Genomic DNA, 10,435 nt, shown 5'->3' on the forward strand with positions numbered 1-10,435 from the left:
AACTAGGTCAAAACCATGTTTTGGAATGGTTTTGAGGGGTTTTCGATTTCTGGAATTGATGGAAATTCTGGGTTCGCAGGGTAGCGTCACGACGCTGTTCTTGAAGAAATGCGGCCCGAATGAACTCAGTCGAGGTAGGGGTGCCTTGAATCGCCTTAGCGCTACAGCACTTGGCGGGCTACGCCGCAGCATGAGTGCGTGGGATTTTTGGGTCTGGCTCTTTGCCTAGTCAAGCGTTGCAACTCTTTTGTGGGGGCATCGCGACTCAAATGGGAAAAGGTTAGAAAATCAGGTTTTGGGTTGTGGGAACCCAAACCTACGGGCTCAGGAATGGTTCTACTACTCGATTTAGTAGGATTCAAGGACCCGAAGGATAGGACTTGGTCCGGAAGCCTTTATTGGTTCATTTCTTGATGGTTATTCCTTTCTATGGTTGTGACTAGGGTATATCGTTAGGTTCGGGAGGAAATGATCGCAACCAGGGTCGCTATACTCTATTCATTCAGGACTTGAGGTAAGAAAACTGCACCTGGACTGAGATTAGGGCTTGAGTCCCGGTTAGTGAACGTGGTTATAACTGTAGCACCCACATTATTTTGATATAATATAGTCAATAATCACATGATTTCATTGAATTACGTATCATACAGTATGTATAATTTGAGCATATGCTTATTCTTATAAGTGTTTTCATGTATAAGTATAAAAGTTGTGTATATGATGTCTATGTGTATGTTCAACATTATTAACCTTGTGGCATTTGAGTTATCTTTTATGGGTGTTTGATGTGCTCAAGATACAATAAAGGATGAAATATATGGACAAGGCATGAAATCAAGTGAGAAAAGTGAGATATAGAAGGCAAAAGATGTTAAGCGGTGAAAAATAGTACAATGTCGATTACTAGAATCTCAGTGTAAAATTGAGTATTAGTGGATATACCACATATAATTGAGGCATGATTAAGGTCTCATTGATTAAGTAAAAATAGTTTTAGAACCATTAGATCAAGTCTTGATGGGAGGTATACATAATCAGTGGTGTTGACGCAAAGTCAAAATAAGCTTAGCATAAGTGCGCTACGCTCAATCGGGTAAGCATAACTATTGGGTATGAATTCATATGGACCTAAGGTTTGGTGTGAGTGTTTCACACATAAGGATAATGGGCCTAGCAGATGATTAAGTCGAAATTATTGAAGTGATAAGGTTTTCATAAGTCAAAAAGTGTAATGATAAGGTGAAAGGTGTCAAATTTGTATACAATAAGGCCAAATCATTGAAAATAAAGGATTTCCATCAACCTTATCACTTTCCACGACCAAGACTCTAAAAAACAGAGAGAAAAGAAAACCAAAAACCATTTCTTGGCTGGCTTGAAGAGATTCTAAAGAGATCCAAGTGAAATCAAAGCCAAAGAAGTGGATTAAGCTTAGTTCTGGCCTTTTTATGGTAAGTTCTTGTACTTGGAAGTTAAACAACGTTTTTTATTTTTTCTGAGAGCTTATATATGGTTTTTTTATCCTTTTTAAGATATTTCTTGGTGGTTTCCAAGTGGTTTGAGATTTAGAAAAGCTAGAAGAGATTTTTTTCGCTGAAAAGTTGCTCAGTAAGTGAAATTTTGTGTTTTATGAGGTTTTTGTGGTTCTTGGAGTAAAAATTTATTTTTAGTTATTTGATTGAGTTTATAAGAGGGTAGATATGTTTATAAATGTTTGAATAGACATGGAGACTCATTTAATATGGGTGATGATCTTGGAAATTTATCAAAACCGATATATGATAACTTTGTGATGAATTATGTGGGTATTTGGGATATGTGGTTATGACAGGTTATTTGATGTTGATTACTGATTGATTTTGATATTTGGGGATAGCTAAAATTAAGGGGAAGCTCTGTCAAAATTTCTCCAAGTGTCTAAGATAAATCTAACGCTCGATCTAAGTAGTTTAAGGCAATTTAGGCATGATTGGATATGATGTTTTATGGATGTTTTTTAAATGATAGTTCAATGCCTTACTGTCATCATTATGATGTGAAATTCATGCCATTGTCAGGATAAGCACATCAACACCTAAGACACCACTTGTTACACGGTGAAATATATTTTGGACAGAAGGTAAGTAAAGTACTCAACTGCAGCACAAGAATTACATGTTATGTGAAAGTATGCATTATATGAATATGTTGTGAGTAAGCGGTATTAACATACATTGACACTTCATCATAAATTTGTATGCATGGCATAATAGTGATATTGTGAATTATTGTATGATATAAAACCATGCATGATATTATGATAATTAATTATGTGATGCCTTGGCAAGTTTTATGCAATATAAAAGTAAGTTGTAATAAGAAGTTTAAGTTCAGTGCTACTGTTTTGAAAAGGCAAATGAGAATGTAAGTAAGTGTAAGTGGAGGCCTATAGTTAGGCTCATAGTGGCAGCCCAATAATTTGGACTAGATTTTAGTGAATCAATTATATTGTTTGCCATGTTCCCATTTTTATTTCTCCTCCATATGAGTTATTGTTATATGTATTGATACCACAATGTGTGGTCGTCTTAACTCTTGAGCCCGACGGGGCAACGATGGAATAAGGTTTTTAATGCGCCCTACTATGGTGATGGCTAGCCGGAGGAGAACCCATGAGATTTTATATTATATGTGTAACAAGCCTTGCAGGCATTGTCCTAATCAAACAGTGTGCACAATATTAAGGGGCCCAAAATTTAAAAAGAAGTTGTGTATGTCCATTGACATTGGGTAATCATTAGCATTGCATGCATTACTTTGCTTATTGAGCTTTAGGCTCACAGTTGTCTTATGTTGCAGGTAGAGAAAGAAATGAGTGAATGACAAAGGAGAACAGAAGCATGGTCCTGACTCTGATTTGTACATATGAATATATCGACCTTTTGTGGGTTATTTCAGTTTATCAGTGTGTATGGTTGTAATAAAGTGCGAAGTTATGTTTTGAAAACTAATTGGGTTATTTAATACTTATATATAATATGTTTGAGACACATTTTATGTTTAATGTAAATAATGTGAAATAAGTTTTCAAAAAAAAAATTCAGACTTCTGTTGAAAGTAATTATGATATAGTTTTAAAGCGTAACCCCTCAAATATGGTTTTAACTAAAATAAGTGAGGGTGTTACAATAACGATGTTTGTAATGTTTGATTAAACATGATTAAATTGCATTATGCATACCTGTATTAAGTGATAGATGCTTATCTGTTTATATTTGATATATTAGCTTGGCTTATACGTCGTGGATGGCATTAGCATGTGGAACGCAGGCCGAAATGGCAGGGCCAATGTAGAAGCTCGGCTTATAAGCCGTGGATAGCATTAGCATGCGGAACACAGGCCGAAATGGCAAGGCCAATATAGAAGCTCAGCTTATAAGTCGTGGACGGCATTAGTGTGCGAAATGCAAACCGTAATGGCGAGGCCAATATTGAAGCTCGACTTATAAGTCGTGGTCGGCAATAGCATGCGGAACGCAGGCCGTTATGATTGGGCCAACCCGAAAGTGTAATATATGCTTGCACAACTCTATAGTCGCTCGGAACATGGAGCGTGGTACACGCTTGATCAGATCTATAGCCATTTCCAAAGGGAATAGTGTGATGGGTACCTGTGTGGCTCTATGGCAGCTTAAATGGATTGAATGCATGCCTGAGTATTGGTTATAACTACTAAGCATGTTATTTATGATCAGTAGTGTAACGCCCTGGATAGCCAAGACCGCTACACTGTGTACTTATAAAGGTGCAGGACTTGCTAATCAAGTCATTTAGTTAAAAACGTGTCACTAACCATAGATGTGCTAGGGTTTAAAAGGTTTTGGTCTCAAAAGTTACACTTTATATCACTAAATAGTTTTACACATGGGATCCCAAAAAAGAAACAGCGTTTAAAACTTGGTTTACAGAATCTCCAAAATACAGACAACCATCAGCCATTCTAAGGAAAAACAGACATTTCTGGTTCTCTTGTTCCTGCCATTCCTCCAACCGTGGTGGCGGAGCAGCTGGTCATGTACATTCAGCTCACAGAGCTCTCCAAGTCAGAGTTGGTCAAGTTTGCCCTTGCATTTACCTGCACCACGTAGCACCCGTGAGCCAAGGCCCAGCAAGAAAACATAATAAGCAACACAAACAACAATAACAGATAATCAATCCTTAAAGCATGATCAAACACTTAATATTCCACATTAACCACTCAGCACATAATCAGAACCAATGATGCGACTAATCATTAATAACAATTAGGTCACATAATAATTAGGGCCGACAACTTAAGCCACAACCTCTATTTACCCCACTGACCTCGGCCCGCTTAAACCGAGCTCAGTGCATAATAAGCTGTCCTCGGCTACCAGTGGCCAAGCCGCGCCCTGTGCGCTAGTGTAACCCTTGGCACTCTTAGGCCGTTGGTTACTGTTTACATGGCACAATACCATTCTTCCAAGCATATATATATGTTACGGAGCCCGTAGTCCCATTACAAATACACAACCGTGTGCAGTTTTCTTACCTTTAATTTCTACGTTCACTGATTACGAGCGATGTTCCTCGAGTACGATTTGTTTCCCGAGCCCTAGCTTAATACCTAGTCACAACCAAGGTAATGGACATTAATATTAAAATAAAGGTTTATGGGTACAATACTAACTTCCGGGACATCGAATTCCACCATACACGGTGGCGAAATTGATCCCGAGCACCCTAGACTAGATTCCCACACTCAAAATCCCCAAATGATCAAGAATGTACCTAAGGGCTGCGGCGCCCTTCCTTGGCCGAGCCTCCCTGGCTCTCTTGCTTCGTAAGGCCACAGCGCTCTAGAACAGAGCCGCGGCCCTACCCTTCGTGCCCAGAAAATCCACCATTTTTCACTCTCAAACCTCACTCAAACTCATCCAAAACTACCCCAATTCCACAATTTAACTATCCATAAACTTCCCACAAGTTTCCAGCAACACAACCCAGCTGAAACCTAGACTAAAAATCCATCAAAACCTATTTCAATCACTGAAACTTTCTAACTCAAGAACACAAAACACAGTCATGGAAACACTACAACTCAACCATTAAACCTTAAATTTGAGCTTACCTTAACTGCAGAATCAATCCTCCAAGAGATTTCTGGGCTATCTTCCAAGGTTCTAGCTTCAATTTAATCTTCAAATCCAAAAACCCAAAACCTCTTAGAACACACTCAAAATCACAGAATTTTAACCACACATAATGGGATTCAATGCTTACCTCAGTCTTGGTTGAGTTCCTTTGATAATCCTTGAGCTAATCCTCTAAATCCCAACTTCAATCCTTTGAATTCCAGCCAAGACCTATAAATTTTCTGTGTTTTTCCTTTGAGAGAGAGAAAAAAGAGGGAAGAGAGGGTCGGTCTATTTTTATGTTCTACTTTTTTCCATCAGCTTAGTCTAACCTTAGCCAGTTAAGTCAATTCCCGAGGCTCGGGGTACCGGAAATGTCCCCGAGGGCAAAACGGTAAATTTCCCCAATATTCCCACCTAAGCTTTCTATCCTCAAATATATCTCCATATATTTATTTCCATAACCCGATAGTCCAAATAACTACCCGATACCTAAAATACCCCTGACTTATCCAAGGTCAACTATTAAGCCTTGTTGTGACTTTTCCCCCTATCTGGTTCCCTGGGATCGCCTCGAGTCGCACACTGCAAATCTACCCACATAATAATGTGGTTCCCCCAGATATAACATTTAACCTCATTTATATTCATATAATCATACAAGCATGCTTTAAATCATTAACTTCACACATAAACCAATTACACCTTCCTAGCGCACTAATCAAGGCTCTTACGCCATATTAGTGATTTTGGGTCGTTACAAGTAGTATGTTGAATAACTATTTATGAATATGTGTTATGTTTTCTTGCTAGGCCTTGGCTCATAGGTGTTACGTGGTGCAGGTAAGAGCAAGGGAAAACTAGTCCAGCCATGAGTTGGAGAGTTTCTGTAATGCCCCAAAATCCTTAATGAGGTTTAATGGTCGGATTAGTAGGTCGGGAGGGCCATAATTGATTTATTATGTCATTAAAGAATTACATGCATGTTTATGTGAATTATATTATTATATGATGATAAATGCATGCATGTGGGTCCACATTTCATTATAAGGGTATTTTGGTAATTTGGCCCGTTGAGGGCATAATTGTATATTTTCATGCATGTTGATGAATTATTGATGAGGCCACATTACAATGTGGATTTTTTTGAGCTATTCAACATGAGATGATCTTTGAATACTGGTTAGCGATTTGGTCATAACAATGTTAATTTCAGGGCTCGGGGTGAGTCTCGGGGTAATTTGACGATTAGTGCATTACCGGGAATTAAAGGGTAATGGGATATGATTTATTAGCATTTTAGAATATTGGGAATAACGGGAATTGGAGGACATTAATTAAGATTAACGAGATAGGCGGAAAAGGACGGTTTTACCCTTGGAAGCCTTAAGAGGGAATTTAATGACCTAGGGGTATTTTTGTGTAACGCCCTCGTTACCCCAGAACAGTTACGATGAACCGGAAATTTGACTCGCTACCCGAGTCCTTTGGTTAAAAAAATGTGCTCTAAGTGTTATTAACAGGTTAAGGTGGAAAACCAATAAAAAGGAAGGATATATTTTATTAAATGCATAAAACTGTACATGGGCCCATAAAAACTTTTACAAGTTATTTACAACTCAAAATGGTCATTACTGTTTCAAATTTAAAAAACCCGCCGACCTAAGCGGCAAAAATGGGGTAAATCCCCTAGTTCCTCTAAGAACTCCTTGGTCGTGGTGGTCAAGCGGCCACATATGTACACATCACCACCTAAGCTCTCCACTCAAGGCTGGGTGAGCTTTTATTTCCCTTTACCTGCACCACATAGCACCCATGAGCCAAGGCCCAGCAAGAAAACACAATATATCATGATATAATATCAACAATGATCATAATAATCATTCAGGACTTTCAGTCCAAAACAGATAAGTGACAGTCGCAAAAGTCACTAAAGTGGGTACAACTCCCTTTAGCCATGTGACGATAGGGTCACCAGGGCCCAACTGATAAGTGAACCCTTCACTAGCTTAAATAGGTTAGGTGCATGATGACTGGTCACCATCATAACCTACCTCATGACCATAGAGTCATAACCATGGGATTCCGCTCCCTAGCCATGTGACAAACAGTCACCTAGGCCTTTGGCCCTGGCTTTGAGTAACTAGTTTAGACTAGTCAAGCGCTTATAAAATTCATCGACCTTAGGGTCGGTCCAGCATTAATGCCTTAGATTCATTCAACGCTGATATCGATTAGATCTAATCTTCATTCATCCCTGCGTTCAGGACGCTTATGTTGTTTTTGACTCTTAGGTCAGTGATACGCGACCAGTGTCGTCCCTGACTAATCAGTGCCATACATAAGTATACAACATTCACTAGCATTTAATATGCAATAAATGTCCACATTTACCAACCAACATGCCTCAACAATAATCATGCATGTCATATACACAGGGTGAAGTTTTCTTACCTCAGGTTCGAGCGAGAATAAAACAAGAACGACTCCTGAGAACGATCGACCTTTGATTCCTTAGCGATTACCTAATCACAACCAATTATAACCTCCATTAATGAAATTCAACAATGAAAGGGTCTTAACCTAGACCCCACTCTCGGGACCTCGAAACATGCCCACACAGTGAGTAGATTCGATCCCGGGCCTTAAAGATTGAAACCCCGAGCCAAAAACACTTAAAAACACTCAAAATGGGACTTTGGAGGAACAGAGTAGCGCTACAGCGCTGTTCCCTAGTGCCCCAACTCTATACTCAGAACCCCAAACCGCCCACAGGAATCCTGTGCAGCGCTATAGAGCCCTAGGATGGGCGCTGTAGCGCTACCCCCAGACCAGCACTCCCCTGAAACCTTCTTCTTCGACTCCTTCGATTCCAACCTGTTTCCAATGCTCAAAATCCCATTTTTAATGTCAAATGAACCCAAAAACCATCCTAACATACCCCAAACATCACAACCATAAGAACCCTAGCCAAAACTCCCAACAAAACCAAGTATTCAACCTAGAAATCACAACTGAAAACTAGAACCAAAACAGGGCAAACCAGAGAATTCAATGGCTAGAAACTTACCCCAAGCTCAGCTTATGATGCTCTTCAATGGTGGAATACACTCCCAAACTCCCAAGGCTTACTTCCCAAGCTTGAATCCTCAAGAATGGCTCAAAAATCACAAAGAACAAGGAAGGAAAATAGGTACAGGAGAAGCTTGAACTTATGCTCTGTTTTCTACTTCTTTCTACAGCCAAAAATGGCTTATATCTATCCTAGGGGTGAAAAGACCAAAAGACCCCAAGGTCAATTAAAGGTTTCTAAAGGCTCCTAAGGGCAAAATTGGTATTTCCCTCATATCTCGTTAATCATAATTAACGCTCTCCAATTCCCGCTATTCTCGATAATCTCAAACACCAATAATTCATATTCCGTTCCCCTTTAATTCATGGCAACTGTCTAATCATTAAAATCACCCCGAGACTCATCCCGAGCCCCGAACTTAAACCTGTTATGACTAGACCGCTAATTAATATTCCGAGATCGTCTCATGTCGAATAGTTCGAACAAACCAACATTATAATGTGGTCTCAACAATAGATCACCGACATGCATACAAATATACAATTATGCCCTCAACGGCCAAATTACCAAAGCATCCCTGTAATGAAGTGCGGACCCACATGCATGCATTTAACATCATATTATAATATAATTCACATAAACATGCATATTATCAATTAATGGCATAATTAAACAGTTATGGCCCTCCCGGCCTACTAATCCAGCCATCAAACTGCATTAGGGATTCCGGGGTATTACATTTTGTCTTTTTCCCTGAGGATATATATCAACTATAGAAGCTGTAGAAAGCTTAAGAAAAATAGAGCTTCTTCCTTTCTTCTCCCAATCATCTTTTCCTTTTCTTTTCTCTTTGAATTTTTGAACTCCATTTGAGGAATCAAGCTAGGGAATCAAGCCTTGAGGGTCTAGGGTTGTGTTCCACCATTGAAGAGGAATCCATATTGAGCTTGAGGTAAGATTCTAACCATAGAAACTCTGGTTCTTCCTCTGTTTTCATTTGATTTTCTGTTGGGATTTATGATTGGGATAGTGAGAATTCAATGGAGTTTTTGGCAAAGGTTGATTAGGTTATGATGCTTAGGACTTGTATGTTTGGTTCTTGGGTTCATTTGTGATTTTGGTTGAAGTTTGGAAAATGGTTTTGAAGGTTGGAAAGTGGAGAAGTCAAAGAAGGAAAAACCAGGGCTGAATCACCCTGATTCTAGCGCTACATCGCCCAGGTATGGGTGCTACAGCGCTGTCCCAGGGCAATGCATCCCTGCTTGTAGTGCCTAGGAGCTAGGTGGGGTAGCGCTACAGGGCTACCCTGTTTTTCCAGGGTTCTATTTTGGGCATTTTTTAGGGTTTTTGGCTCGGGGCTTCAATTCCTAAGGCTCGGGATCGAATCTACTAACCGTCTGGGTACGATTCTAGGTCCCGGGAGTGAGGTTTAGGTTAAAAACCTTTTATTGTTGATTTTCATTGATGGAAGTTATGTTTGGTTATGACTAGGTGATTGCTAAGGAATCAAGGGATCGATCATTCTCAAGGGTCGCTCTTTTATTATTTCATGCTCGAACCAGAGGTAAGAAAACTGCACCCAGTATGTGACATGCATGGTTATTAATGAGGCATGTTGAGTATTATATATGTGGACATTGATTGCATATTAAATGCTTAGCAATCTTACTTATCTGTGAATGGCACTGACCTATGAGTCAGGAATCAACAATGGTGTCAGTACTGACTGTGAAGCTGTGACTCATCAGTCAAGTTCGGCAGTAGTACTGAGCATTGGTCGTATGGTATTGGCTTATGAGTTAAGAATGGTATTAACGTTTTTAATGCAAGCTGAAAAGATTAGATCTAATCGTCATAAGCATTATCACCATAAGCATGAAATGCTTGACCAACCTTAAGTTCGATGAAAACAAAAGCGTTTGTCTAGTCTAATAGTTAGTTACTTAGAGCCGGGGCCAGAAGGCCCAAGTGACTGCGTTGTCACACAGCTATGGGTGCGGAGCCCAAGTTTGTGACTTACTCATCAGTCACTTATCTGATTCAAGTTTGTGACTCCATAGTCACTCATCTGGTTTAAGTTCGTGACTTACTCATCAGTCACCATCTGATTAGGGCTACATGCCCCAACATGATTATTAGAATCTCGATACCATCTGATTAGGGCTACACACCCCAGCATGATTATTAGAATCTTAATATTATCTGATTAGGGCTACAAGCCCAGTAT

The 10,435-nt window shown here is 39.5% G+C and overlaps 1 long non-coding RNA gene across 1 annotated transcript; it reads left to right on the forward strand.

Moving 5' to 3' along the window:
• Positions 1–1,314: 1,314 nt before the first annotated feature.
• LOC133793793 (uncharacterized) lies at positions 1,315–3,065 on the forward strand. The gene is made up of 3 exons (XR_009874958.1): positions 1,315–1,451; positions 2,058–2,119; positions 2,839–3,065. It is a non-coding gene; the product is annotated as an uncharacterized LOC133793793 (long non-coding RNA).
• The last annotated feature ends 7,370 nt before the right edge of the window (positions 3,066–10,435 follow it).

The sequence above is a fragment of the Humulus lupulus genome, chromosome 8 (genome assembly GCF_963169125.1).
Source record: "Humulus lupulus chromosome 8, drHumLupu1.1, whole genome shotgun sequence".
Taxonomy (NCBI): domain Eukaryota; kingdom Viridiplantae; phylum Streptophyta; class Magnoliopsida; order Rosales; family Cannabaceae; genus Humulus; species Humulus lupulus.